The sequence below is a fragment of the Gorilla gorilla genome, chromosome 4 (assembly GCF_029281585.2).
Source record: "Gorilla gorilla gorilla isolate KB3781 chromosome 4, NHGRI_mGorGor1-v2.1_pri, whole genome shotgun sequence".
In the NCBI taxonomy this organism is placed as follows: Eukaryota; Metazoa; Chordata; class Mammalia; order Primates; family Hominidae; genus Gorilla; species Gorilla gorilla.
In genome coordinates, this window is record NC_073228.2 from 46933029 (window position 1) to 46961022 (window position 27994).

General features: G+C 48.7%; 1 protein-coding gene and 1 long non-coding RNA gene across 2 annotated transcripts in view; one reads left to right on the forward strand and one right to left on the reverse strand.

Annotated features, from left to right (window-relative positions):
- Positions 1-5599: 5599 nt before the first annotated feature.
- On the reverse strand, positions 5600-12503 carry LOC129533736 (uncharacterized). Its single transcript, XR_008680093.2, has 3 exons — positions 12451-12503; positions 11459-11705; positions 5600-5617 (listed from the first exon to the last, which is right to left on the reverse strand). It is a non-coding gene; the product is annotated as an uncharacterized lncRNA (long non-coding RNA).
- Positions 12504-19843: 7340 nt separating this feature from the next.
- Positions 19844-27994, forward strand: part of MAP3K14 (mitogen-activated protein kinase kinase kinase 14) — a 53888-nt gene continuing 45737 nt past the window's right edge. Inside the window, exon 1 of the mRNA XM_019027730.4 lies at positions 19844-19991. The gene's annotated coding sequence lies outside the window, so the exon portion shown is untranslated. The remainder of the gene's footprint in view (positions 19992-27994) is intronic.

Below are 27994 nucleotides of genomic sequence, written 5' to 3' on the forward strand. Positions count from 1 at the left end.
AGACTCAGGCCAGGAGTACACGAGGCCATGGCCAAGGGAGGATCCATGTGGAGGAGGCACCCACGAGAGGGGGCAGGGCCCCACCCTGCAAAGGGCCCAAGTAAACCGCTCAGCCTCCTTTCCCGCTGAGCCCTCTGGGGTCTGAAAGCAGGGCCTAAGGGTCATTCTCATGCTCACTCTAAGCCCAAGGACTCAGACCCAGCAGACAGAGATCCAAAAGGGAGAACAATAGGCAGCTGAGCCACACAGAAGCTGGCTTTTCATCTGGATGACCTTGAGCATGAACAAGAAATGATGGGGAATGGAGCCTCCCCTGTGCAGCAGAAAGCAAGCCTAGGTCAGCCCGCCCTTAAGCTCAGTGACTTTTGGGATATAGGAAAATAACACAAGAGTTCAATGCCTGATACGTGAGTAGGCGCTCAAGAAATACTTGAGCAGATGGAGCACCATGGGCAGATGGAGCGTGGCTGCAGTGATGCGTCACCGTGGGCAGATGGAGTGTGGCTGCAGTGATGCCTCACCATGGGCAGATGGAGTGTGGCTGCAGTGATGTCTCACCGTGGGCAGATGGAGTGTGGCTGCAGTGAATGAATAAATGACTCCACATGGGGGTAAGATGTTGGAGATGGGAGCAGACAAGGAGTGCTAACAGCCACATTGGCCACACTGAATGTGGACCAAGATGGTAGCTCCCAGGGTAATACCTGCAGCTAACCCTGGCAGAGCACTGCTCTAAATACCTTGCCCATGGTGACTGATTACTTCACCTAAAACCCCTTATGATGGTTCTATTATCATCACCCCTGTTTTACAGACAAGGAAACTGAGGCATAGAGACATCAAGAAGCTGGTCCAAGGTTACAGAAACCCAGGCGCTCTGGCCCAGAGGCCATGCTGTTAACCCCTGTGCTCCCCTGCTCTCAATTTTGTTCTGAAGAGGGAATATCCTGAGCTTTCAGCTCATGTGCTTATCTCTCGGTTCAGATACCATGCTTTTGGCTTTCCTGGAGTTTTCTCAGTGTACGTGCTCTACCTGGGCCTCTGTCCGTGGTCTGTTTCTGCTGTTGTTTTACTGCTGTCATCTGCCTTCTCAGCAGATCCATGCTGTTGGCTACCTGGGCTCAAAATCAAAACAATGTCAGCAGTTAGGGGAGAGATGGTGGTGGTTTGCACCAAGATGGAGGTGTTGAAGACAGAGAAAGGGAATGGTTGGGCTCTGTTTTGGAAGTAACAGGGAAAGGACTGCCTGATAGTTTGGATCCATGGGGTGAGAATAATAATGACACCCACCTCACCACAAATTAAAGAATAGAATGCATGGAAAATGGGTGATAGAATGATACAAAGTAGGTGACGTAGCATGTGACCGCCATGACTGGTTCTATAAAGCAAAGAAGCCAGGCATGGTGGTGCACACCTATAATCCCAGCACTTTGGGAAGCTGAGGCAGGAAGATCACTTGAGCCCAGGAGTTTGAGACCAGCCTGGGCAACATAGTGAGACCCCGACTCTACAAAAAAATCAAAAAATTAGCTGGGCATGGTGATGCACACCTGTAGTCCCAGCTACTCGGGAGGCTGAGGTGGGAGGATCCCCTGAACTCAGGAGTTTGAGGCTGCAGTGAGCCATGATGGCACCACTGCACTCCAGCCTGGGCAACAGAGGGAGAACCTGTCTAAAAAAAAAAAAAAAAGCAAAAGAAACAGGTGAGAGAAAGGAGAGATAGCCATGAAGAGGATGCAGGTTGAGCAAGCCCTGGGCTTGTTCCTATTGCTGGGAGCTTTCTGCCACACCACATTTGTGCAAGATCCCAGCTGAAACTCCCAGCCAGGTGCTCTTGCTGTGGGTACTTGGGCCAGCCCTGCAAACGCCTATTATCTGGACATAATTATCAACAGTGCTTCTGTGGCAGATGCTGGGAAGTGCCACCCAAATCCTTGGCTATTGGCAATGGGAAGACGCCTTCAGCTGTCAGCCTTCTTTGAAGACTGTCTCAACTGAGAACAGCCTCGCCCAAGGTCATACCTCCTTCCAGAGGTAGCCAGTATCCAGTGACTTATCAACATAATGGTATGAAGGCCAGGCCTCCTCACTCCAACTGGAGATGAAGCTGAAGGACCATTTCAGCTGAAGGTGCCCTGTGGGATTGGCTGAGGCCTTCGTTGAGACTCCATCACATCCCAACATCTCCCTCTGCTCAATCTTGCTTTGGTCCCTTCCTTTTCACAGGTGTTGATCCTCACGGCCTCCTAATCAACTTTCTGCACACTAATCTCCATTTCAGAATCCGCTTCCTGGGGAACTCAACCGGCAACCATCACTTTTACTCCCAAAAGGTGTCCCAGTTAGGATAATAAGTTATACCATCACCCTAGCTCTATGAGACCTACCAAGTCACAGTATTTGTTACTACTCACTGTAATTACTTATTTAATGACACTAGACTAGGAGCTGGAGGAGGCAGGAAATGTGTAGGTTTCATTCCCAATCATGCAGAACCCAGGGCCTGTCACAGCAGGTGCTCAATAAACATTTGTTGAATGGATGAATAAACCACCTTATCTAAGCATTTAGAGACCAGGGCAGCTCCAGGGAGAGGAGGAGGAGGAGGAAGCTATGAGCAGTGAAAACAAAGCAAGCAGCTGCCAGACAGGTGTGTCCACACCTCCATCCCAATCAACTGCCCTTGCTTGTAGCTCCCCCTTGGTGGGCCTGGCATATGGGGAGGGCTCAGTCAGGCTCCTTCATTCGTTCATGTAATATCTATTGAGCCCTTCCCATGTGCCAAGCCCAGTGCAGGAGGCTGGTGTCCAGAGGTGAATCCAACCCAGGCCTCCATCCTCCAGGACCTCACAGATTAGAAGGGGAGGCACATGTGCGAACAACAATTATGACATAGTATGAGAAGTCAACAGTATGCCAAGGCTACCCTTGATTTTTATTTTAGCAAGATTTCACCTGCACTAATAGTGGGTGGAGGGAGGAAATGGGATCCCTGGATTTGTCTGCAACCTCAGGAGTGGTTCCAACCCCAAGTTGGTAAGAATCCCACCCCTGCTGGTGTTCTCTGGCTCCCGCCTCCTGCTCCTGATTCCTTCTTCTCCTCCCTTCTACTGAAATTCATCAGTCCTGCAGCCCAGGCCAGGCTCACAGTGCCTTCCAAGGTGGCAACCACCTAATCATATTAATAAAAATGGCTGTGGGGCCAGTTGTTCCCTCCTATGTAAAGTTCATGTTTTAGAGATGGCTTTCTAGAGATCATGGCCTTGGTTTTGTTGCCTACTCCAGACCAAGTGGGCAGACAGCTTGATGCTGGGTGGGAAGAGAACCTGACTTGTAGACTTGCCCAACCTCTGCTCAGCAGGCAGGCAGCCACTCACCCAAGTGGGTGAGATTCCCAGGAATCTCAGCTCAGTTCCTGGAGGAAATCTGGAGCCAGTTTGGGGAGCTGGCAGTGCCCAGGAGAGCTGGCAGGCCCAGCCACCTCTCTACCCACCCTCCTCACCTCCCATTCTCATCTCCTGTTAGTCAGAAGGGGCCTTGGCTGCCACAGGAAGCTCACCCACAAAGCAGAATTCCAGGAACTCCAGGCTGAGCAGACTCCTGGCTGCTTTCTCAGTTCCTTTTTGCTTCTTAAAGGTCTCTGGTGCCAGAGCTCAGCCCCCTGACCTTCCAGGCAGAACCCTGGCTGGTTGTCTCTGCACTGCTCCCTCCCTCCCCCACAATTACACTTCTCCCTTCTTGGGGCTTCTGAGGCTCCTAGAAGGTCACCGCTGGAAAGGACCGTATAGATAGCAAAAGAGGAAGCTGCGAGGCCCTAAGGAGAGCCTCTATCTAACCGCTCCCACCTGCCAGAGTCCCCAGCCTCCACAAGTGTAGTCATTAATTGGGCCCCAAGTGGTGTGGGCCACTCTTTTGTCCCTGGACCCTTTCTGTAGGTGATGACATAAAAAGATTTAACTGCCTTAAAAAAGGGTAGTGGGGGTGGGTGCCAGTAACTCATCACATAGCCCAGGATATGAAGGGAAAAAGCAGAGCCCGCCATCTGCAAATTATATACCAATTATACAATGGGGTAGTATGCAGTCTTTGCAAGGAATAAGGCAGCTCTATATGTACTACGTGGACCTCTAGTGCACAGGGGATACAGAAGTTTCTAGAAGAATGAAGGTATACCTGGAGGGGCTGCTAACTCAAGCGTCTGAGTGCCAAGTAATGGGAACATTGAGTGGAGGAGACTCCAGGCAAGAGTTTGTCCTGTAATTAGGATGACGCAGCAGGCTTGGGCAAGTGTATATAAGTGCCATTTGGGAGCAGGATCACTTTATCCCCTTTCCACTCCCCCACTGCCACTCCTCTCCCTCGAGCCACAGAGAAGAGCCCTAGGTAGGATGGACTGTGTCCTGCCTTCTTGCAAAATGTCTATCCATTTATTTCTTCACTTATTTCTTCAGCAAAGACGTTTGAAGACCTGCTGCAGACACTGATGGCACAAATGTAATCAAGATAGATGTGGTGTCTGTCCTCATGGGGTGCACACAGTCTGATGGAGACAATTAATGCCATGTAGTGTGGGATAAAGTGTCAGGTGAGCAGAGAAAAAAAGAAGGTTCTAAGGGAGCACAGATGATGCCCCATCAGTGAGAGCTGGGTACAAGGGAGAAAGTCGAGTCCTGCCTAACCTAGGGGATGACAATGGGTTGGTCAAATGACAGTACCTCAGGCTCAGAGAGGTTAATTATCACCAAGATCACATATCTAATAAGTGATAGTCACCAACTCAACTGCCCATCTGTATAGACTGACTGGGTTGGAATCTTGACTTTGCCATTTTCTTTTCTTTTTATTTTTTTTTTGAGACAGAGTCACCCAGGCTGGAGTGCAATGGTGTCATCTTGGTTCACTGCAACCTCTCCCTCCCAGGTTCAAGAGATTCTCCCACCTCAGCCTCCCAAGTAGCTGTGATTACAGGCACGCACCACCGAGCCTGGCTAATTTTTGTATTAGTAGAGACAGGGTTTCACCATGTTGCCCAGGCTGGTATTGAACTCCTGGCCTCAAGTGATCCGCCCATCTCGGCCTTCCAAAGTGCTGGGATTACAGGCATGAGCCACCATGCCCAGCCACCATTTTCTTTTTTGATTTATTTTATTTTAAATTTTTTGTAGAGACAAGGTCTCACTCTATTGCCCAGGCTGGTCTTGAACTCCTGGGCTCAAGCAATCCTCTCGCCTTGGCCTCCCAAAGTGTTGGGATAACAGGTGCGAGGCACCATGTCTGGCTGACTTTGCCACTTTCTAGCTTAGTGCCCTTGGGTAAATACTCTGTACCTCAATTTCCTCATTTGCAAAATGGGGATATAAGAAAACCTGCCTCACTGGGCTCCTTGGAAAAAGTAAATGCATTAGTACAGCTATTCTCAAAGTGTGGTCCTGGGACCCCCTGGAAGTCCCCAGGACTCTTTCAGGGGGTCCATGAGGTCAAAACTATTTCCATAGTAATTCTAAGACATTATTTACCTTTAGTGCTCTTTTGTGGAGTTTTCCAAAGACCACGTGATATAGGACATCACAACTGATTGAATGGAGATCTATGAATGCCGCTGTCTTCCGTTAAGCTAGATTAAAGGGATTTGCAAAATATAAAACAATGCCACTGTCTTCAGTAATTATTTTTTATTTTTCTAAATAGTTATTTTCAAAAAGAATGTTTATATTCATATGTAATGGGTTATTAGTATTTTTAGTGAAGGCATTTTTTAAAATTTATGAGTTTTAATTTCCAGTACTGTAAATATCAATAAAAATTCCAGCGGTGCACTGGAGTCTGCTTGCACTGGCTTGGGAAAGTTGACTGTACATATCTCTTCCCATTTCACATTCAGTGATGTTAGGTTGGTATCTTGAAATCGGCCATGGTGGGCCAGGCATGGTGGCTCACGCCTGTAATCCCAGCACTTTGGGAGGCCGAGGCGGGTGGATCACCTGAGGTCTGGGGTTCAAGATGCCTGTAGTTCCAGCTACTCAGAAGCCTGAGGCAGGAGAATCTCTTGAACCCAGGAGGCAGAGGTTGCAGTGAGCCAAGATTGCACCACTGCACTCGAGCCTGGGCGACAGAACAAGATTCCGTCTCAAAAAAAAAAAAAAAAAAAAACAAAAAAACAAAAAAGAAAGAAAGAAAAAGAAATTGGCCATGGTGGAAGTATTTACACTATGGAAATTGGTAAGTGCTACAAATTAGGACTTTTCAGCAGAGAACCAATTGTTAAACATGTACCATCACACCATCGGATATCATCTATAAAAACAAAAGCTCTTTGGAGTCCTCAAAAAAATTTATGAACAAGCCAAAAAGCTTGAGAACCACTGAGCTGGTACTTATAAAAATGTTTAAGTCAGGCCAGGCAAGGTGGCTCATGCCTGTAATCCCAGCCCTTTGGGAGGCTGAGGCAGGCAGATCACGAGGTCAGGAGTTCAAGACCAGCCTGGCCAACATGGTGAAACCCCACCTCTACTAAAAATACAAAAAATTAGCTGGGCATGGTGGCAGGTGCCTGTAATCCCAGCTACTCGGAAGCCTGAGGCAGGAGAATCGCTTGAACCCAAGAGGCGGAGGTTGCAGTGAGCCAAGACTGTGCCACAGCACTCCAGGCTGGGCAACGGAGCAAGATTCCATCTCAAAAAAAAAAAAAAAAAGTTTAAGTCAGGTCCTGGTACATGGTAGTTCCTCAGTCATTAATTGAGAGCTCCACTAGATTTCAAAACTCAAGGACTTGCCCTGTAATGGATGGCCTTACTTTTTGTTGTCTCTTATTTCTCAGGCTCCCAGGTGCTCCTTCAGTTGCCTTGGAGCCCTGCGTGCTCCCACCTACTCCCTCTCCATTCAGCTGTGGTCCCTCTTACTGCCCACCTCAAAGGTACTCTGCCCAGGGCCCAGAGGCATCACCTACTCTCCGACCCGTGCCGCAGAGAAAGCCAACAACCACAGCTAGAGACTTACTACCACCTACTTGACCTAAAGAACACATTTGTGAAATGCCCCTTGTTTACCTTTCCAACCACCGAGCTAATTGTTTGTGTCTTTAGCTAACAAGTTGTGGGTGATTACAGCCCCACTTGTGGTTGTGGGCACTGTTCAGAAGCTTCTGGCTTTGAGATCTCCTCGAAGGCTTACTTGGGCTTGGTTGTTTCATCATATTATATTTTTAGAGAATTACAGGGCAAGCCTCAGCCAGATTACGAAAATCTGACTAAGGGTGTTGCATCAAGGTCCCCAGCAGGAGCATCTCCAACCCCCTCCAGAGCCAGCAATGACAAAGAGAGCGGGGCCTTTGGGGGATTCAAAGTGAAAGAGATCTTCTAAGAGAATGCAAATTGGTGACAGTTCATGAAAGCAAAACAAAGCGCCCGGCGCGGTGGCTCACGCCTGTAATCCCAACACTTTGGGAGCCCAAGGCGGACGGATAACAAGGTTAGGAGTTCGAGACTAGCCTGGTCAACATGGCGAAACCCCATCTCTACTAAAAATACAAAAATTAGCAAGGCTTGGTAGCACGCACCTATAATCCCAGCTACTCGGGAGTCTCAGGCAGGAGAATCACTTGAACCTGGGAGACAGAGGTTGTGGTGAGCCGAGATCACGCCACTGCACTCCAGCCTGGTGGCAGAGCGAGACTCCATCTCAAAAAAAAAAAAAAAAAAAACCACAAAGCAAAATTTTCATGACCAGGAACTCCAGGAAATCTAAGTATAAGAATCACCAAATAAGTAGTAAACAATAATAAATGATAAGCAAATCAGCTGCCTAGGAAGAATTATGGAGGTGAGAATGTTTCAACATGAAAGATGAGTGAAGATACAAAAATAAACATAAAATACAATGTAACGAGCCTAGCCTTTTCTCCTTGCTTTGTTTAATTTGATGATTTCCTAACCTCACTCATTTGACTATCACCTTTGTGGGTTTTTTCCACATCTGAATTCCACCTATGTTATTAATTTACTTAACATTCTTCTCTATATTGACCCTTTTTTTTTTACTTAAATTATTTTGAGGCTGGGCACGGTGGTTCATGCCTGTAATCCCAGCACTTTGGGAGGCTGAGGTGGGAGGATTGCTTGAATCCAGTTGTTGGAGACCAGCCTGGGCAACATAGTGAGACCCTGTCTCTACAAAAAATAAACAAAATTAGTCAGGCATGGTGGTGCATGCCTGTAGTCCCAGCTACTCGGGAGGCTGAGATGGGAGGATTGTTTGAGCCCAGGAAGTTGAGGCTGCAGTGAGGCATGATGGTGCCACTGCACTCCAGCCTGGGTGACAGAGCGAGACTCCATCTCAAAATAAATAAATAAATAAATAAATAAAAAATAAAATAAAATAAAATAAAAAATAAGTTTAAAAAATTATTTTGAAAGGAACCTGCATATTTTAAAGGGAACCTTCATATTTTGACTATAGATGGAAAATCAATAACATTTGCTATATAGAAATAAATCCAGTAACAACCAAACATTGTTATTCAACTCTAGCTAGGCTCTGTGGCCTGTCATACACTCTAAACCTAAGGCCAGCACTTTCTGTCTTAAAGAAATTTACAAGTGTCAGAGAGAGATACATTAAAGACATATCGGCACTCAGCGAGGTGCGGTGGCTCATGCCTGTAATCCCAGTAATTTGGGAGGCCGAGGCCGGTGGATCACTTGAGGTCAGGAGTTCGAGACCAGCCTGGCCAAAATGGTGAAACCCCATCTCTACCAAAAATACAAAAATTAGCTGGGCTTGGTGGCACACACACCTGTAATCCCAGCTATTCGGGAGGTAGAGGCAGGAGAATCACTTGAACCCGGGAAGGTGGAGGTTGTAGTGAGCCGAGATTGCACCACTGCACTCCAGCCTGGACAACAGAGCGAGACTCAGTCTCAAAAAAAAAAAAAAAAAAAAAAGACACATTGGCACCAAAGTGAGACTTTCTACTTGACTTAATTAGAAGGATTGAAAGTGTGACCCACTTCTAGGAGTTAATCTTATGGCTATTCTCCACTACAGAATGGCAGCTCCGTGATGCAGGGACTCCATCTATTGTGTTCACTGCTCTGCCTCTGGTGCCTAGACCTGACCTGGTGCATAGTAGGTGTTCAGAAAATATTTGTTGAACGCATGGATTAACTAATATGCAAAATGAAATACGTATAAGGGTATTTATTGAAACATTCTTATAATGGTTGGAAATGGTTGGAAACAAGTCTATCAACAGTGAACTGGGTAAATTATATACCAGTCATACAGTTGAGTAGCATGAGTCTTTATAAAAGAAGGAGGCAGTTCTATATGTATAATGTGGAACCCACTGATAAGTGAGATAGGCAAGGTACAGGGCAGTTGTGGATAGTATGCTTCCATTAACTTTTTAGAAAGAGGCTATAGGAATGTATCATTTGCACATGCTGAAGTACATCTGGAAAAATACACAAGGAACTGGTAAGAATGATTGCTTCGTCTACTGCCATACCACCCTGAACACGCCCGATCTCGTCTGATCTTGGAAGCTAAGCAGGGTCAGGCCTGGTTGGTACCTGGATGGGAGAATGGTTGCTTCAAAAGAGCCTGGGGGCCAAGCACAGTGGCTCATGCCTGTAATCCCAGCACTCTGGGAGGCCGAGATGGGTGGATCACCAGAAGTCAGGAGTTCAAGACCAGCATGGCCAACACGGTGAAACCCCATCTCTACTAAAAATACAAAAATTAGCTGGGCCTGGTGGTGGATGCCTGTAATCTCAGCTACTTGGGAGGCTGAGGCAGGAGAAGCACTTGAACCCGGGAGGCAGAGGTTGCAGTGAGCCAAGATTGAGCCACTGCACTCCAGCCTGGGCAACAGAGCAAGACTCCATCTCAAAAAAAAAAAAAAAAAAAGAAAGAAAGAAAAGAAAAGAAAAAGAAAAAAAGAGCCTGGGGCCAGAGGTGGGAGAAGCATGCTCTTTTGGAATTTGTACAAACTGCATGCATCAATTATTCAAGAAATAGACAAATCTAAAAAAGAATTAGAGAATAACTAGCTCAGCATGAGATCCAATGTTTCTTAGAGCTGTGGGCCACCACACATCATCTAGTGCACCCCTGGGGAACCACATGCCTCCCTTTGGGGAACTGTGATTTATAGTAAAGCTCTGTCCAGATGGCATGGATTGCGTGAAAGCATTCTTGTCTCTACAGACAGACATCTGCTCTAATCTCTGCATCTTAACACCTGGGTTTTCCCTCTACCTAATTTAAGCATCCTTTATCTGAATCGGGTGAAATATATCTTGGTCCTGATCAAGACTTCTTGTGATTAGCACAAGGAGTCACGTAATCCTTGACTGACATTTCCGGCATCCTCTCTAGCCCATGAAGTCACTCATCTCCTTCCACAGCTTTCCCAGGTGAGATTCCCTTTCTCAGAAAACAGGAGTAGCTCTCTCTACTCATGTAGGCTACAGACCTTCTTTACTGTTTCCATGTGTTACACAATCCCTAATGAGCATAAGCTTTATGTAATAAATGTAATAACATTTTTTTTTTTCGAGATGGAGTCTCACTCTGTCGCCCAGGCTGGAGTGTAGTAGCGTGTGATCTCGGCTCACTGCAACCTCCGCCTCCCGGGTTCAAGCGATTCTCCTGCCTCAGCCTCCCAAGCAGCTGGGATTACAGGTGCATGCCACCATGCCCAGCTAATTTTGTATTTTTAGTAGAGACGGGGTTTCACCATGTTGGCCAGGCTGGTCTCCAACTCCAGACCTCAAGTGATCCACCTGCCTCGGCCACCCAAAGTGCTGGGATTACAGGCATAAGCCACTGCACCCAGCTAAGATATTATTTTATACCAATTCTATTAGCTGTTAGTATGCACGGCTAATCCACCCTAGGAGAATGCATACTTCTGGAGGGCAGTAATGCCTTTTTTCATGTTTATATCTTTCACGCTTCTACTGAAGGGTTGAAACTGAACATGAGACATATTTGGAGGCAACAGTGGGGGAGTAAGGTTAGATACTAAGATGGAACAGGCTTCTGAAGTGGTCAACAAGGAGCCACAGAAGGTTCTATTTGTATTTTTTATTTTCTGAGACAGAGTCTTGCTCTGTCACCCAGGCTGGAGTGCAGTGGCACGATCTTGGCTCACTGCAACCTCTGCCTCCCAGGTTCAAGCAATTCTCCCGCCTCAGCCTCCCAGGTAGCTAGGATTACAGGCGCCCACCAACACGCCTGGATAATTTTTGTATTTTTAGCAGAGATGGGGTTTCACCATGTTGGCCAGACTGGTCTCAAACTCCTGACCTCAAGTGATCTGCCCGCCTCAGCCTCCCAAAGTGCTGGGATTACAGGGGTGAACCACTGTGCCCAGCCCACAGGAGGTTCTTGATCTGAAGAATGGTTTTGGAGCCACTTCAGGTCAACATACATTTACTAAATACCAACTCACCATTTGGCGATTACAAGCTGCCATCAAGGTGCATACTGTCTGTTAAGAGAGATAAGGTAGGCAGATACATAGCTGGGCTAAGCGGTGCTTGGAGAGGAGGCGTTTCATCAGGAACTTGATGGATGGGTATGATTTGACAGGCAGAGGCAGAGGGGTGCATTTCAGTCCACAGGGCAGCCTTGGGTCAGGATGTACAGACAGGTGGTTTGGGTCAATGGTAAGTAGTACAGAGGGTGCCCACGGGAAGCTGTGAAAAGTAAGACCAAAAGAGGTGAGTTGGGGCTAGACTGTGAGGCCCTTGTGAGCCAGATAACAAGCTTGTACTTCATCAGTAGGCAATGGGGAGCCATTGCAAGTTTTGGGCAAGGGAGTGACAGACAGTGTAGGAGAGATTGGAATATAAATGACAGGAAGCAAGAGGAAAGGCTGACATACTACAAGGGCATCATCAGAAAGGGGAGACAAAGGGAAGCCACAGACACAGAGGTATCATGGAGAGAGAATCAACATGCTTGGCATGAGACAGCAGGAAGAGGCGGGTGACGGAGACTCCCGGGGTTGGCGGTGAGGTCATTAACAGAGAGGGGTGGCCAAGGAACAGGTTTGGGGAACAGTGCAAAGCTGGAGATGCCAGATGGCTAGAAGGTGGAAATACTCTATGGGCCCCTGGAAACTCTGGTTTGGAGCCCAGGATCATGGTCAGAACTGAAGGTGTTAATCTGGCAGTCAACAGCAAAGAGAGGACAATTGAGAGAGCCAGGGCAGCCCAGATACACTATGTCCAAAGCCGGCGCTCCTCTTCTTCCTCCAGAATCCTCTCTTCTCCTGTGGCTCCCAACCTCTGCAGCCTCATCCCAGGCTCGCCCTCCCCACCCATGTCCACATCCTGTCATCATACTTATTTTCTCAGTACTGATTCTCTCCATATTTTGCTCATCTCTCCTGCTTCCCATCCTCCTGCCACTGAGAGTCCAGTTTCCATCATTTCTCACCTGGTTCACTGCAAAACCCCACAACTGGCCTCTGGGTCTGCAGCCTGCACTCTTCACCACTGCAATCAGAGAAAGATTTCTAAATTCCATTCTAGCAATGTTATTTGTCTTTTCTCCAACCCACTCTACTAAGAGTTGCCTACAAGGCCCTCCTCCACAATCCAGGTTGCAGACTGCAAGGCCAGCTGCATCTCCCTCCCAGTTCCTTGCATCCAGACCCAGTTCCTCAAACATGCCTTGACTGTCCCCTGTCGCCATGCCCTTGTACATGTTATTCCTTCTGCCTGAATGCTCTTCCCACCTCATTCACCCGGCTTACTGCTAGTGTAGCTGGCAGCAACCAATTCAAGTATCACCTCCTCCAGGAAGCCTTCTTTGATCTATTCTATGAGTTCTTACCTCACCCAGGGATTCCTTCTACCCTCCACATCTATCGTTACCATGTCCATCTCCCCTGTTGAGTCCAGGCCTCATGACTCATTCATCTCTCTCCGGCATCAGGGCCTAGTCAAGTGCCTGGCACCAAATAGGTGCTCAACTACTGTTTGTTGAATGATTCAATACAGCCAGTAGTGGATGAGGACTCCAAGGGAGAGAGTGTAGAGAAATGAGGGGCTTAGGCCTGAAACTTGGAGGGTCTCAATTTTTAAGAATTGGAGAGGGAGGCCAGGTGCAGTGGCTCATGCCTGTAATCCCAACACTTTGGGAGGCCAAGGCGGGCAGATCACTTGAGGTCAGGAGTTCGGGATCAGCCTGGCCAACATGGAGAAACCCCGTCTCTACTAAAAATACAAAAATCAGCCAGGCGTGGTGGCTGACGTGTGTAATCCCAGCTACTCAGGAGGCTGAGGCAGGAGAATCGCTTGACCTGGGAGGTGGAGGTTGCAGTGAGCTGAGAATGCACCACTGCACTCCAGCCTGTGTGACACAGTGAGACTCTGCCTCAAAAAAAAAAAGAATGGGAGAGGGAAACAGACAAAAAACACAGTATCTCAGAAACCCCGGAAAGAGGATTGGCAAAAAAAAATGCTCGTGATTGCTGTGAATACTTTCCCCTTTTTAACTGCCTTCATCTTTTAGGTTGCAGCTGAGTCCCTTCAGGAAGCCTTCTCTGAGCCTCTTCCACTAAGTTAGTCCCCATTTATCCTCTCCCATCCCATACCTGCGCTGGTCCCGGGCTGTGTGCTCCCCCATCCAGCCCTCACCTGCTCTGCTCTGCATTGCAAGTGACTGACCCCTCTAGGCTCCCAGGCCAGTAAGAGGCTCTGGCAGGAAACCCAAAGGTAGAAGGAAAGGAGAATCCAGGGATTTCTCCCCATCCTTCTCAGTCTTAGTGGTATCTGTGGAAGTGGTTGTGTCTTCTCTATGGTTTCAACTTCTTCCAAGTGACCCCAGTCCCAGCCTTTGATTACACTGCCCCAGTCCAGTCCCTCCAACCCAGGGGTCACAGCTGGATTCCTGGTTACTTCCCCCATTGTCTGAAGAACTTCTCCATCCTTTCATCCCCTATGTAACCAATTTCCTGCATTCAATTCTATGTTTATTCTGTTTAAAAACTCAGAGGCCAGGCGAGGTGGCTCACACCTGTAATCCCAGCACTTTGGGAGGACGAGGCAGGTGGATCACCTGAGGTCAAGAGTTCAAGACGAGCCTGGCCAACATGGTGAAACCCCGTCTCTACTAAAAATACAAAAAAATTAGCCGAGTGTGGTGGCAGGCGCCTGTAATCCCAGCTACTCAGGAGGCTGAGACAGGAGAATTGCTTGAACCCGGGAGGTGGAGGTTGCAGTGAGTCAAGATCATGCCACTGCACTCCAGCATGGGTGACAGAGTGAGACTTCATCTCAAAAATAAATAAATAAATAAAATAAAAATAAAAATTCAGAATGAGGCTGGGCTTAGAGGCTCATGCCTGTAATCCCAGTGCTTTGGGAGGCCAAGGCGGGAGAATTGTTTGAGGCCAGGAGATCAAGATCAGCCTGGGCAACACAGGGAGACCCCTACCTCTATCAAAATTTAAAAAAAAACAAACCCTCAAAATGGGTCCTGTTTTCCTGGCTGGATCCTACCTGACATGATACAGTCTCCCCATCTTCTTGCCACACTTGCAGTGGCTTAAGTCCTCATCTGTTGGTACCTGTTCAAGGAAGCTCCCTAAGGGCAGGGACTGGTCTGGAGGTTCCATGCTTCCTACCCAGAGCCTGACACAGAGGAGCTCAGTGCATCACATTTGTGGCTGGCTGCAGATAAGAAACTGAGACAAGGTCATCTACTAGGAGGCAGTTCATGGAGAGAAGGGCTGGTGAGCAGAAACCAGGCTGTAAGGAGCACACTTGAGTTGGAGATGAAGCAGACTTTCAAGAAGTTTGGGAGTGAAGGGGGAAAGAAGGCCAGGCTAACAGTGCAGGGGAAAGCCAGGACTAGCAAGGTTTTGTTTGTTTGTTGTTTTTAGGGTGTCCTTGGCTTGACCTCATTTGTAGGTTGAAAGGAAGAAGCGAAAGGAGGGAGATATTGAAGGGCAGGAGATGCTGGGACATTGGGAGTGGAATGACAGGACCTATGCAATCTCTTAGGAAGATTCAATTCACCAGAAGGCTTGAGGATAGTGTGGAGAGGAGACTAGAGGTAAGCAGGTGAGTCTGGAGGGGAAAATCTCCAAATCAGGAAGTGAGAAGAATTTGTGTCAAGCCAGGGCACCCTAAGAAGGCTCCAAAGTTGGGAGAGGAGGCTAGATCTCTGGAAGGTATGCCCAGGACCTGTTCTTGTAAGGTCATCTTTGCCCAGTACCCTCCAGAGACCCCTACCAGCCCTCACCTCCATTCTTTGCTGAAATTGGCACTCCTCTCCCCATCACCCACATCGCCATGGCCCCTCCTCTTCTCCAGCAGCTCTGTGGTTTGTGGTGCCCCCTGCCATCTCCCTATGTGGGGTTGGTTTGGTGGGCAGCAGGCACAGGCCAGAACCAGCACACAGTGGTGTGCCAGCAGGTGTTTAACAACCAACTCAGGATGGGTAGCCCTGATTTATACTGTTTGCCAACTTCCATGGTATAAATACTCCCAACATGTTCAATTTCAAGCTACCAATATGAGATCACTGATCACAAAATAGCTAGAGAGAATGGATCACACTTTGCCTGCATCCATTTATCCATTTCCTCTCCTGCCTCCCTGGCCTCTCCATAGACCTCAGCTAACAGCAGCAGTAGGGCAGGTCCAAGCTGGGGAGGGCAGCAACAGCACTGTGGCTGCAACTTCAGGCAGTCCCGACAGGGAAAGGAAAACTGCTCTCCTCCAGGAACATCCACCCTACAGTCCCCAGTCATCTCTTATCTCAGCCTCACACCTGAATTCTCAAGTGTAACTTCAGAATCTCACAGTAATTTGGGGCCTGAAATCCACAGACATTCAGATGACTCATCAGCCACTTTCTCACTGGACATGGCTCAGTACCATAAACCATGCTGACTAAGGCAATAAAAACCAGAATATAATTTCCTTTCTTCCAAGGCAAACAGAAAAGGAAAAATGATCCAAGGATAGCATTCCTTCACTGATTTACTCACTCTTCAGCACTCTCCTAGAGAACTGATGGGCAATTGGCTCCCTGAAGCCTGAAGTCTCTCTGCAGAGTCCGGCATGCAGGAGGGCAGGGGCTCTGAAGTCAGACATGGTTTGAATCCGGGGTCTCCTGTTACAGCAAAGTAACACTGGGAAAGTTACTTCTGTCTGAGCTTCAGTTTGCTCATCAGTGAAATGGGGACAGTAATACTACCTATTCAATGGGGTCAGACTGTAGGGGTTTTCAACCGGGGGCAATTTTGCTTCCTTGGTGACATCTAGCAATGTCCAGAGACATTTATTGTCACATTGGGTGGATGAGAGAGTGCTATAGGTATGCAGTAGACAGAGGCCAGGAAAGCTTTTAAACATCCTGCAATGCACAAGACAGCCCTGATGTGGTTTGGCTGTGGCCCCACCCAAATCTCACATTGAGGCCAGGCGCAGTGGCTCATGCCTGTAATTCCAGCACTTTGGGAGGTTGAGGTGGGTGGATCACTTGAGTTCAAGACCTGCCTGGCTGACATAGCAAAACCCCATCTCTACTAAAAATATAAAAATTAGCCGGGCATGGTGGTGCACACCTATAGTCCCAGCTACTCAGGAGGCTGAGGCACAAGAATCACTTGAACCCAAGAGGAGGAGGATGCAGTGAGCTGAGGTCGCGCCACTGCACTCCAGCCTGGGTGACACAGGGAGACTCCATCTCAAAAAAGAAAAAAAAAAAATCTCATCTTGTAGCTCCCACAATTCCGTGTTGTGCGAGGGACCCAGTGGGAGATAATTGAATCGCTGGGGCAGTTTCTCCCATACTGTTCTCATGGTAGTGCGTAAGTCTCATGAAATCTGATGTTTTTGTAAGGGGTTTCCCCTTTCGCTTGGCTCTCATCATTCTCTCTTGTCTGCTGTCATGTAAGACATGCCTTTTGCCTTCTGCCATGATTGTGAGGCCTCCCCAGCCACATGGAACTGTGACTCCATTACACCTCTTTCCTTTATAAATTACTCCGTCTCAGCTATGTCTTTATCAGCAGCGTGAAAACAGACGAATACAAGCCCCGTCCCCCAACAATGAATTATCCAACCCCAAATGTCTATAGTGCCAGGCTGAGAAACCCTGGCCTAGAGGGAACATTCAGTGAGGTTATGCACATGAAGTACTCTAAGCCTGTCTGGCTTACTTTTTGTAAAGTATCAGAAAACAAGCTGCGATTCTTTCGGAATAGCACAGTCTTACGCTATTTCCAGACCTGAAATGGATGGGATGTGAAAACCCTTGAGTACTGAGAACCTAGTTCACTGCTCCAGGTGTGAGTCATCCTGTAAATGTCAATTTCTTGTATTTAAAGCAGAGCTAAGGCTGCACAAGTGACTCAAGGCCAGAAGCTTTTCCAGGTTGTCTCGACTTAAGCTTGGAGGAAGTAATCTCGTCCCGAAGCTCTCCTTCCAGAGGGTGCAAGCATTTCAAGACTCAAGAGACACCACACTGCACACTCTGGGTGGGTGTATTGTTTCTCACCTCACCCACACACAGTGGGGCTTGGAAAGACCTCAGAAAAGTAGCTGAAACGGAGAGGACTTGCTTATCCCGAATATCTTCCTTACCAGTGTTTAGTGGTTTGCTCCTCCCCTGCAACCTGATGTGACATTCCTTCTCCAGAGTTACAGTTTTGAGTCAACACAGTTCACTGTCTCTGATTAATACACATTAGTGTTCAGGGACGGACTTAAAGACAGATCATCTTGATGGGGTAGGTGGGAGTGTACAGGGGACCCAGGACCAGAGGTGTCAAGGGAACCTGGGCCAAGTACAGAGACACTGGGTGTTTTAAAGAAGGAATAGTGAAAGAGAGAGAAGGCAAAGGCAAGCCAGGGAGCGTCTGCAGACTCTGGAGGTGTGCCCACATCTTTCCTGAGAAGTGGTGTGCCCAGAGGCAAACAGGTGGTGGGAGAGGCAATAAGGGCATCCAAGATTGCCGATACCAACCTGTACATCTGGCCAAGCTCTGCCTCTCCCTGAGTCACTGAAATGCAAAACCCTATGGGTGGAAAGAGATTTGGGGGCCACCAGTCCAGCTTCTTTCTTGTCTGCCATCTCCCAGCTAGTCAGTGGCAGAGCCAGGGTGGGCGCCAGAGACTGTTTGGCTCTAAAGCACGGACTCTACAGGAGCCACAACCTCAAATGCTCCGGGGCCAGACAGGTGACATAAGGTTAGATGGTTGGGTGGCGGGAACTGTAAGGAACCGCAGGTTCTGCTCTAAGGCATTCAAATTCAAATTTAAAAAAATATTGGGCCAGCCAAACAAAGCATATTTCTGGCCTGGGTGAGTGAATGAGGCCCTCAGGTTGTGAGTTTTTGACCACTGCCTAAATAAATGGTCTTCCCTATTCCCCAGCAGAGATGACTGTCTGCCACAGATATCCAGAAAGAAGAGTTCAGCTTCGGACTGTCTGCAAAGTAGTCTCAAACAGATGGTGGTCTTTGCTCAAACACTTTCAGAGATGGGACGTTCCTTACTTTTCAAGACAGCCTTGGGTGGGGCCTGCCTATCCCCGGACTAGAGCCACTCACCACACCTACCATGGACCCTTCATGGAAGTGGGATGCCCAGGGTAGGAGTACATCTTTTATTTTGCAATAAAAAAAAAAAGTTTGGATTTTTTTTTTAAAGGACTGCCTCACTCTGTTACCCAGGCTGGAGTGCAGTGGCACGATCACGGCTCACTGTAACCTCAGACTCTCAGCCTCCCCTCTAGCTGGGACTGCAAGTGCAAACTACCACGCCTGGCTATTCTTTTATTTTTTTGCAGGGACGAGGTCCTTGCTATATTGCCCAGGATGTTCTCCAACTCCTGGCCTCAAGCGATCCTCCTGCCTTTGCCTCCCAAAAGCGCTGGGATTACAGGAGTGAGCCACCGTGCCTGGCCTGGAATTTATTACAAATAAAATACAAGCTCAGTGTGGAAACACTAGATAATACAGAGGGGCAAAAGTTAGAAAAAATTTCTATACCTTCCCTACTCCCCACCCCCGACCCCCATTCAGAAAGAAGCACTGTTGACACTTCAATGCATATTCTGAACTCCAGGTCCTTTCTTTGCCTACATCAAGCTCTCATCCTCTTGCCGGCTCTGTGGTCTGCAAACCCAGAGAGCAGATGCTTTGCTCAGCGCTCGTACCACGCCACGCACCCACATGCTCTCTTTGTACCTGGGTTTCAACCCACAGGTCGGGCCCCTGTAAGCCCTTGGCTCCCCAAGCTTCTCGAGGGCAGGCACTGTAACCTTCTTTACTCATTCCAGGGATTCTACAGGCCCAGGCACACGGTAAGAGCTCAATAAAAACGTCTCTACCCCCACCACCTCCCGCCTCAGCCGCCACTGCTTGGCAGCAGAGAGGAAGCAGAACGCGCGCTACCCACGAGGGAGAGCGCCTCGCTGTCTCCAAGGTAACCGAAGTCAGTGGCAGGGAGTGCCCACGCATGCGCACACTCGCCCTTCCTTCCCGTAACCTCGAGAACGCAGCTGGTAAGACCGCCAGAAGCCGAGGGCGCATGTGTGGTTCCACGAACACCCTAGTCGCCTCCGCCTTCTGTCAGTCCGCCCGCCCAGCGATCTCCCTTCTACAAACATCGTCCGGAAATAGTGCCCATTTCTGGAAACCGGGCCTCGTTAACCAATCGTTGCTAGGGAGCGGGAAGACGGGCTTGCCGGAACGACCGTCTCATTGGCTGGCCTAGGGGAGTGGGCGGGGCCACGGGTCGCGGTGCGGCCAAAGAAAGGAGGCGCGAAGCGAGGCAAAGTTACAGCCTCCGGGGGAGGCGTGGCCCCGGGGGCGGCCGAGAAGGCGAGGGGGCGGAGCCCGGGACCGGGGCGGGGCGACCACGGGCCGGGAGCTCAGCGGTCGGCGGCCGGCGGCGGGAGATCGCGGGCGAGCGGAGCGCAACACTCGCTTGGTTGGGGAGATCGGCGCTTGGCCGGTAGGTGACGGGGCGGGACCCTGGGGCCCGGTGCGAGGCGACCAGGGAGCGGCTGGGATGGATCGCCTCTCAGCCCCGGGCTGGGCTGCGGCCTGGCCCCTCGCCCCGGAGCAGTGGGGTCGGCGGCCAGGCCAGCGCAGTCCGACGTACCCCGTCCAACCCACTCGCGGCGGTCCGCGGGCGCGCCCTCGCACGCGCTGCCGGCGCCGCGCTCGCCCCGGGCCTCCAGGCCGCGCACTCCTGCCGGCCACACGCTGGCTCCGAGCGCGCGCAGGGGCCCCCTGCTTCCCCTTCACCTAGTGCCCCGCGCCGCCGCCAGGCCCGCCCGCCTGCTCTGCGCCCCAGTGCCCCCAGGATGGAGCTCGCCTGGCGCGGGGCGGACGTGTCTCCTGCAGGAGTGCGCCCTGGCATCTGCCCTGGCGTGAAACCCTCCTGGCCTTTCATGGGAAGTTCTCAGGTCACACCTCAAGGCGGAGAGCAGGAGCTAAGCCTGTCCTCAGCATGCAGCGGGGGCAGTGCTGGCCTCCCGCAGCATCCTCCCTCCGCCCTCGGACCCCAGTCCTCCTCTGTAATTCTTCTGGGCTCTCGAACTCGGGACTTTATCTGTCGGTTCAAATATAACATTCCCATCTTGGAAACCCATCGTGGCCCTGGCATCTTGCAGCCACTGGGCACCAGGCAGAGAGGGGCCACTTGTACGTACGTTTCCCACCTGCCCGGGAGCCTCCTTAGTGCTGGGTAGCTTCAGAAAAAGTGTTTCCTTCCTAGTCGAGGTTAAAAAAGTTGCTCTCGGCCCTAAAGGGTGGACTGGAGGTATGAATGAGGGAGAGGATAAGTGGTGAAAAGGTACATACATCAGCAAAGTAAATGGTAAAATTACTTTTGATCGCTGGAGACAATGAACACCAATGACTTAATTAAGGACTTTAAAAGCACATGAAATTAAATGATTAGAGTGAGGTCATGATATAAAATAGGAGTCTGGAGTTTATTCCGAGAAAAATGTTGGAAACCCCTTGACTAGAAACATGGTCTTTCTGAAAGATTAGAAGGAGACAGTATCTTAACATTAGTGATGTGTTTTTTACTTAGTGTCTTCATACCTGTGAGCTCCGTTTTCCTTCAGATGGCTGTGTGGTAAGACAGATTGTAGTGTCTTGTTTTATGGGCGAGGCACCTGAGGCAGGTGTGTATGAGGGAGTGGGGGTGGTATATATCTTGCCTGATGCCTCATAGCTGGGACTAAGGATGGGTCTTCCCCAGCATCCTAGATCAGGACCACATTATAGAACTGAGATGCAGAAAGGAGGGAGAAGTTTTTGGTGTGGTTTTTATGCTCTTAATGTGAGAGGACACTTAAAAAGTGCTTGCCTTACTTTGGTTGTGTTTGGATTTACTCTTGGTGTTTTTTAAGTGATATCAATCAGTTTCTTTGGAGCGATGCCAGACCTCTGAATTTTTCAGACACCTTTCGGACATCCTTATTTATTTTGAAGGGTGTGGAGAACTTCTCAGAAGATCTCAAAATAAAAGTAATCGTCTCTGACTCTAATTTTAGAGATAAGTACCCAGGTATATGTACCAGCTCTTTGTGAAATCAGACAGCAAGACGCTGCCAAGCTTCAGGCCATCTTCTGAGTGTTTTCTGATTATAAGAAGCAGTTCTGAAGGGGGTTTTTTGTCATTGGTATTGTCTGTTAAGAGTTTGTGGGAGCGGCACCACAGAGACCCTGCCAAATCAGTCTCCCTCTATTAAACAAAAATGTCTGGTTGGGCTGTTTCGCCTCAACAGATGAAGGTTTGGTTCCTCATTTTGGTTCTCCTGTTGAACACTGACTCCTTTGTGATCTGCCTGGAATATGTGTATATCATTTACTGCTGAGAAGATGGCTTGCGCTGATTGGTTGTCCAGCCCTTGGCAACTGTTGTGATTTTTTTTTTTTTTTTTTTTTTTTTTGGTGATTGATAACAGTTCATCCCTGGCTAGGGTCTGGTGAGAGATCTGCGGAGATGTGAAAGAGATGAAAGCTTTATCCAGGGTTGTTTTCTTCGTTGTTGGCACCCTCTGAACAGTGTTGTATCACTTTGGCCTGTGAAGGCACTTTTAACTTCCTATTTTTTTTCCTGTCTCAACGGACAGCACATGGGCTTTCCTAACAAGCCTGCCTGCCTCGATGAAGAGCTGACAGATTCATATTGGTTGGTTTGACAGATGTTCTTTCTGGGGGGAAAGTTCAGAAATCTTAAAAGCAAAGTCAGTCCTAAGTAAAAAGTCTAAGTCAGCCCGATACGCATAAAGGCAGCGTACTTCTACTGATGGCTTCCATCATCTCAAGGTTGTTTTTTTTTTTTTCCTGGCAAAAGGTTAAAATGCAACTAAAATTCTGCTTTCGTGATTAATAAGTCACTACCGCAGTTGTGTCTGATGCTTCCTGTTTGCCCCATTTTAGTATTTCAGTTAAACTGGAAACATCTGAGCATTATGGGCATTATTGATGGCACCAGTGCGAAATTGGTGGGCCGGGGACAATTCCATGTCAGTGGATTTAGGGAGCTCTAAGGATGTCAGCCCCTCTGGTCTCCACACACCAGGATTCCCTAGTAAGGGAACAGAATGGGGCTGAGCATCTGCAAGAGCTGGGTGGGCATTCAAAGTGATGCATGTGTGAAGGTTTTGCATTTACTCGGTGATGCTGGCTAAAATGCTGAAAGTAGTAGCCCAGAAAGGGAAGGCCAGATGTAGGGCAAATTGTAGAGGAGCATTTCTGTTGAGCTGAGCAGGACATTGAAGTATGAGATGTTTTTGTTCTGGGCTTATGACTGCCTGAATGACAATGCAGAAAAAGTCATTTTTCTCCAGTGGCCGGTGTGCTCTTCGTATTCTAGTTTAGAGGAGCCTCTTCCCTTCTTGCTTTTCTACATGTCTTAATCCCTCAGCTCCCTGATAGAAATCCCTTGAAATCATGTGGCATCAAGAATAATTTTATGGCCAGTCTTTGTATTTTCACACAATACTCATGTGAAGAAGGGCAGGGACAAAGATCAGAAAAGTGAAGCCTCATAAGGAGAAATAGACAGGATTGCTCAGAATCTAAACCCCCTTTTCTTGATATCTAGGTCACTGCTTTTTCTACTAACTTGTTCATGAAATGATAAGGATTTTCTTCCCCCAAACATGTCAATTTTGAATATAACGAAACCAGGGTAGCAGCTTTATGTGTTTATTGTACCAATCAATTATTAATTGATATTGATTGTTAATTAATAAAAGGCCAAAAGATGAATAGTCTGCTGCCTGGACAGGTGTGCTTGTGCCCATTTTCCAGATGTAGAAACAAAGGCAGAGAGCCCGTGATTTGTCCAGAGCAACAGAACAGGTCCTTGGTGTGTCCGTGTCACATGTGGTGGCTGAGGCTGTCAGGTCAGAGAGACCTGGGTCAGGTCGAGGTCTGCCACGGCCTGCCTGTGTGCCCGCAAGCAAATCACTTCACTTCTCTAATCATCAGGTGCCTCATCTGTGAATGGGATCAGAAATACTTCATGGGGCTGTTTTGAGTAGAAAATGAGAGGAGATATGTAAAGTGCTGAGCCCAGTGCCCAGCACAGAACATAGAGGCTGTAACTGTTGTTGTTGTTGTTCTTGTTGGTGGTGTTTGGTGGTGGTAGTAATAGTAGTAGTAGTAGTAGTAATAGTAGCAGTAGTAGTTGCCAATTACTGCATTGTGACTAAACCTGTTTTCTGTAAGATGATGTCAAGAAGGGTCAGACTGCCTGACAGGCCAGAGTCATTTTCTCAGTAGGACCTTTAGGGGGACAGTTCTTCAGTCTAAAAGCTTCAGCTCTAGGGTTCTCCCTGTCTTACACTATGTACTGCCCTCACCATACTCCAAATGAGGCTACAGAGGTCCAGGCTCTGCCCAGATGACAATCCTAACTCTGAGCTGGAGACACAGCTAGGCCTGTCTAGGGGCTTCCTGTGTCCCACATGTGATCAAGTAGGTTCCTGCATTAATCCTGGAGGTGAGGAAAGGGAAAATACTGTATGGCATGTAGATCAGCAAGGACTTGTTCTTTGGGGGAACAGGAGGGAACATTTGGTTCTGTGGGATGAGGTTCCCACTACCACATGGCATCCCCAGCTCACCACCCTTTCCCCCTCGTAAAGATGTCTTTGTCAGCTTCTCTCTGAGACTCTGTCTCGGGGCCCAGGATCTGCAGTCAAGGACTTGCAGATTTCCCTTTAAATCTCACAAGAAGCCTGGAATGGTGACATGCGTTTCTTTAGTCCCAGCTACTTGAGAGGCTGAGGCGGGAGGATCATTTGAGCCCAGGAGGTCAAGTAGCTATGGGCAACATAGCGAGACCCCATCTCTTGAAAGAAAAACGTTTGTTTTAATCTCACAAGGGAAAAAAAAAGTTTCATATTATATTTTAAAGTCTTTTTTCACCTTAATACAAAACAAAAATATAGGCTCTCACCAGGCTGCTGTTCCCTTTAAATAACATTTTGTTATTCTCTTGGGGAAGCTGGCTTGATGGCCGAAGAGTCATTTCTAAAGTGAAGCTAGTTTTTAGAAAAAATAGATCACCGGATGTCAAGCCTCATGTGGAGCTCAGTTCAGATGAAAATGAAACCAGCAGGCCTGGCGTGGCAGCTCTGCACTTGACTTCAGGCTGGAGGTGAGAGGCAGAGTGTGCCTGGACCTTGCTCCATAACTGGTTGGCCCCACAGAGTGCATTTGATAGGTGCCTTAGTCATTTTCCAAGCAGCTTTGCTTAGGTGAGCAGAGCACTTTCTCTGGAAGGTGAGTCACCCATGCAGGGGTGTAGGTGACAGGCGATTTATTCCCCAGCACAGTTGCAGAGAAAGTCCTGAGCAGACCTTTGTGAGGAGCCCTCTGCCACAAATCAGCCTCATCCCGGCCCCAGGGCTATGGAGGCAGGGGGAAGGAGGTAAACAGGAGGCTTCTGGGGCCAGTGGGCTGACAGCAGAGGGGGGATCGTGGACGGGGCACAGAGCCCAGATCAGCAGTGTCACTGACTCCTAAGTCCAGCCACCCTGAGGGTGGAAAATGGCCTGCTTCCAGTGACAGTCAGCAAAGAAGCAGGAGGGGAGCTTTGGCCCTGGGGAGCTGGGAAATCCCTTGGCAGAGAGCAGAGAGACAAGCCCTATTTTGGTGTGAAAAACCTTTTAGGAACGCTTTTCCACCTGCCTCCTTTTCAGCCACCTGAGTTGGAGGCTCTGCAGAGCTCTAGCGATTGTAAAGGCTAGATTAAACCCTGGATTTCAGAAAGCTTTAGGAATCCCAAGCCTGCCACCATCTCAGTTGTCTACACTTCTAGGACCAGGATTTGTACCAAGAAAGAAGCATCAGGGGGGACTCCTGAGCCATCCCTCCCTCCCAGGTTCTGGTTACTACAGCTTCTCCTGACGCTCTTTCTGCTAAAGCCACTATCAGGTGTCCATTAACGCAGAGATTTTCTTCAGACACTGTTCTGGACTAGTGCAGTTGGTGTTGAACTTGACCGATTATGGTCAGGGACATCTATAAGCAATGTCCAGGACCAACTACAAGGAGGGCTTGACTTTAATGAAGCTGCAGCTCTTGCAAATAATCTCGTTCCCTGTCTCTGGCAGACTACCAACCCAGCCCCTGTACCCATACTCCATCAATCTGGACCAACCAGCAGTCACCTCCTGCTGGCATGGCTAAATAACCTTAACCTCACTGTCCAGAAAGAGCTGTTAGGATTATAGCCTGGACATGATCATTCACATTTTTTGCAGTGAGAAAATGCAGAAGAGAAAATGGTGGCCCAAGAAAGCCAAGTGGGTTGCCCAAGGCCACACAGCTAGTTAATGGCAGAGCCTGAACTATAAAACCCAGACTCTTCACTGTACTCTGCTGCCAGGGAACGAAGGAACTAATCCTGAAGCAGGATTTTTTTTTTTTTTAAACTAGCTTCTCCTTTTATTCCCCTACCCCAACCCTATCACTCTCAGCCTTTCTGCAAGCTCTGCCAGGCCTGGGAAGGGTGGAGCCACAGCAGCTGCTGCCCTGGGTCTAAGAAAAAGTAAACAGAAAGCTATTTGTTGGACGCTGTCTTATACCATGAGGTTCATGTAATCAAAAGGAGGTCAAGGTTGATAAGAAAATACAATTACCAGGAAGTCTCAAAGGTTGCCCACACCTTCAGGGCACTTTCCTACCTAGCCAAGCAGTATCTCACCTAGAGTGGGTATTTAGTAACTTTCAATGATTTATTACAGGGGTCCAAACCTACAGTGCACGAATCTCTTCTGCATCTTTCTTCTGTGCAGGAGGTGCATGCATACTCTGGGTGTTATCCTAGGTGATCTGCCTGGCTCCTCTCAGTGAGAGGCTCTTCCTTGTGGGTGAAGCATGATGTCATGATGTCATATCTGGATGGTGGCCCCTGTAAGTGCAAAGAATTATTGTAGCCAAAATCTACCACCCACCTTCTACTGACATTAAAGTTTCCTTTTACTGGGCCAGAATTAAAAGGTAGGTGTTTCTGGTCCATACTAGGGATAGCCAGGAGGGTTGGGAGGAAAAGGAGGCTTAGCTAGCCTCCAATGAGGATGTGGTTGCCAGTTAAGATTATAAATGGAGGCTGGGCACGGTGGCTCGTGCCTGTAATCCCAGTGCTTTGGGAGGCTGAGGCGGGCGGATCACAAGGTCAGGAGATTGAGACCATCCTGGCCAACATGGTGAAACCCCGTCTCTACTAAAAATACAAAAAAATTAGCTGGGCATGGTGGCACATGCCTGTAATCCCAGCTACTCGAGAGGCTGGGGTAGGAGAATCACTTGAACCTGGGAGGTGGAGGTTGCAGTGAGCCAAGATCCACCATTGCACTCCAGCCTGGGCGACAAGAGCGAAACTCTGTCTCAGAAAAAAAAAAAAAAGATGGACTCCTTTGGCCAAGGGAGTTGATTGGACCCACCAGACTCCTTGAGTCCTGCCCAACAGTCTCCACTGGCAGATGCTGTGCCTGGAGAGGCAGGAATAGCTTTGTATAGATCAATGTGAAGGACAGAGTCCTGCACCACCTCCCTCTAGCATGTATTAGATACTTGCAAATATATGCAAATCCGAGCCCAGATGGGTGTTGTCCAGTTCAGAAGGGTTATCTTCTCAAGCAATTAGAAGTAATTGGGTCTCTAGGTCAGCATTTAGGAAAGGGGATGGCAGGAGTGTCTCCACAGCCATCTTTCAGGACACCTGCTTGCTGGGGTGCAGTTAGAATACAGCCACCAAGCTGTGACTCCCTCCCTTCCAGCCTGCCAGGTGATTGGACAGTGTGGACACGTGTCCCTGTCCAGCCAGGCTCTCAGAGCCTGTGGCACTCATTTATTCCTCAGAAGTGTGTCTGTCCTTTCACTCAGGAACATTTGCCAAGTGTGTCAAATGGGCCATGTCTGCTAGGTGCTAGAAAACCAAACACAATTGAGGCACCACCCTGGAGGACCTCACCAAGACAGGGGTAAGCTGGGTACGAAGGCAGACACCTCACAGGTCAACCCCGGTGCTGGTCGGGAGCCATGACTATAGGAGCTGGAGGGAGCGAGGAGGCCACCATGCGCAGCCCAGTGGCCCTCCTTTTCCAGCCTGAGCCAGCACTGTCAGGCGTAGAGCGTCTCGGATTCTGCAGGTGCCTGGGTGGGAACACCTTGGTATTTCTCTCACCCTGGGGTCTTGTACCACTTGTCAGCTTGGAGCGGGAGCTTGGTAACAATTGGGCAACTTCAGCACTCTGGGGGAAAGAGGTGCATTTTCAGAAGCGTAGGGACAGTCAGGAGAAATATGCTCAAATGTTGCTTGGGCACAGTGGCTCATGCCTGTAATCCCAGTGACTTGGGAGGCTAAGGCAGGAGGATTGCCTTTTAGGCCAAGAACTGGAGACCAGCCTGGACAACATAGTGAGATCCACCTCCAAAAAAAAATTTTTTTAAACTAGCTGGGCATTGCCAGGCGCA